Source organism: Engraulis encrasicolus, chromosome 22 (assembly GCF_034702125.1).
Source record: "Engraulis encrasicolus isolate BLACKSEA-1 chromosome 22, IST_EnEncr_1.0, whole genome shotgun sequence".
NCBI classification, from domain to species: domain Eukaryota; kingdom Metazoa; phylum Chordata; class Actinopteri; order Clupeiformes; family Engraulidae; genus Engraulis; species Engraulis encrasicolus.
The window spans coordinates 342,398-345,000 of NC_085878.1; the positions used below are offsets into that span (position 1 = coordinate 342,398).

The 2,603-nt window shown below is 41.9% G+C and overlaps 1 protein-coding gene across 2 annotated transcripts in view; it reads left to right on the forward strand.

Annotated features, from left to right (window-relative positions):
* Window positions 1-465: 465 nt before the first annotated feature.
* Window positions 466-2,603, forward strand: part of lrrc4cb (leucine rich repeat containing 4C, genome duplicate b) — a 63,343-nt gene continuing 61,205 nt past the window's right edge. The window contains exon 1 of one of the 2 annotated variants that reach the window (XM_063187890.1): window positions 466-614. The gene's annotated coding sequence lies outside the window, so the exon portion shown is untranslated. Of the gene's footprint in view, window positions 615-2,586 lie in introns of those variants that run through there. The other variant, XM_063187891.1, reaches the window with a different exon arrangement.

Sequence of the window (2,603 nt, forward strand, 5' to 3'; positions counted from 1 at the left end):
TTATATTAGAGTCGTTTGGAAACTTCAGGGCGCATAGACGTATCCCTTCAGAGGTAGCTATTTTTCACTTGCCTCATTAATCAAACACAGACGGGTTGGATTTGGGCATTGCTGCTAACAAGAGCTCTGGAACGTTTGGTGATGCGCGGTTTTACAACACGATTGATACAACATTCCGGGTGAAATAAGCTTTCTGCTAGCTTATATGGTGAACACATGCCGGAATCCAGTTGGTCCGAATAACTAAACTGGATTTTCTCCCCATCGGAATACCAGTTGACGGGAGGCAATGCTTGGAGCCCCGTGATTTTTTCTCTCCACTAGGGAAAAAAGAACACGACGGTGCCAATTGAACTTGGGCGAAAATGTTGCTCTTTTTGCACGGGATTTAAAACTCAAAAGCTTTTGAATGATTGTCTTTTTACATTTGTCTTTTTATTCATAGACCTGTTCCATCACCCCAAACGCGGGTCTACCCAACATCCTACCGTACATGGAATAAGGAAGGCTACACAGCGTCGACTGTCGAAGCTCCTGTGGATTTTTTCTTTATTTTAACAAATATCATTCCGTTTATTTCCCAAGATTCATGCGTTTCAGCGTTATATAAATGCGTAAGTATGCATTTCATTTATTTAACATTATCCTGCATCCTAAAAATGTTGATGTGGCCAGTAGGCTAGACAAGCGTTTTCTAATTAACTCCTAGTTATGAGACAGACAATCTATCTGCCTTTCTGAGTGTAGGACGTCTCTCTGTCTATCTTTATCTTTCTATCTGTCTATCTGCGAGGAGGAGGTGGTGGTGGCGGATGGAGGTAATGGTGGTGGGGTCTTGGCAGAGGCAGTGCGACAGTGCGTCTGAGTGATCCCTTTTTACCCCCTTCTGTTGCTCCATTTATCATTATTTTTCGCCATAGTATGGGATTACATAATTAATATTCAGATCAGGTAGCACACGTAGCCTACATACAAATCGCAGGAGGCGGTTTTCAGCCATCATTGATAGCGACGTAACAAATCTGCAACTTGCGAGTTGGGATGAGTTCTATGGAAGGCACATTCAGCTGCTCTTCTATTCAGAATTCATCTGTAAGGACGCCGTATTCTCGTTGCCTGCTCTCTTCATTGGTTTTTATGAAGACTACAATGACGATCTGACAACGTGGGTGGCAACATGGACTGGTTAAAGCAATTAAATGTTAACGCTAGTATCTGGTGGTGAGCCATGTTTGTAATTGGATAGGTGTTGGGCTACTTTGCCCCCCTTGTAGGGCCACTGCAGATTGCTTCCAGCACTTCACAAAATGACTGAATGTGTGCATAGGGTTTTCAAAGACATTATGTAATATTGGATGATTCATAGTGGTGGGCAGTTGTTTCAATAGGCCTTTACAGGCCAGGCTGTACCTGCTTTGTAAGGATTGCAGAATTGGACAGTGTTGGGATAATGATGTGTTTTGTGTGTCAGTGTACGAATCCCTTAGCTTTTGGGAATGCAGAAAAGGCAAGTTTTTCTTTACAGCTAAGTGTATGTGGAGCCTGAATGTAAGCTATCATGTTGTATTTTTCTGTAGTCTCTACAGCCTGCCTTGTGCCTTCCACTATTTATTGTGTGCATTCAGAGCAACAATGCCACCCTCTCATCAATATTAAATGTTTTGATTTCACCTGAAGAATGACGTACAACGTATATAAAATCAGATGTGTTATTCTGTGTGTAATTTCCCCCAGCGAAGTGCTCAGTCCATAAATGCATAAATAAGGCCAGCTATGACTTATTGCTCATGTTTTATGCTGACTTCACTCAGCTGGCCTACAGATCAGATTCACAATAGTGGCAAAGCAGGTGCACCAACAAACTAGGGCTGTAAATAAGATCGGAATGTATCGATGCATCGAAGTATCGGCCGGTGGTTTAATCGAATCGCATCGTATCGTGGGGCATTCTTAAGTATCGAAAAGAATCGAATCGCTGGCCCTTGTGCAATGCCCAGCTTCATAACACAATAGCAGTGGAAAAGTAATTGGAAAAAATCGAATCGCATCGTATCGTGGGGAAATCTTAAGTATCGACAATAATCAAATTCCTGCTTTAAGAAATCGATACCGTATCGTATCGCCATAAAGGCTGTGATTTACACCCCCTACAACAAACACTAGATCTTTTCTAGATACTTATTCAATCCAAAGCACTCTCCTTCGAGTCAAGGTCCGTTATGTTAAAAACCCTTTATTTTAACATGATCTTTTCTAATGTATGTACATCATAACTGTAGCGGTACAAAAAAACACCAGATCTTTTCTGATGTACATCATAAGTGTAGCAGTACAAAAACCACAAGGGCTTGTGCATCATAACTTCCAGGTCATCATTTCCAATCGAATGAAATAGTTGACTAACTCCTGATATTTTGTCTACGTAGGCCATGCTTCATTATCATCAGCAGCATCATAACCATCCTCATCATTGTCCTCATCCACCTCATCATCACCATCATCATCACTATATCCACCATCATGGCGATCGCCATCACCGTAACCATCATCATGTGCATTGTCTTTCTCCTCCTCCTCATCACCATCATCCTCTCAGGACCTCT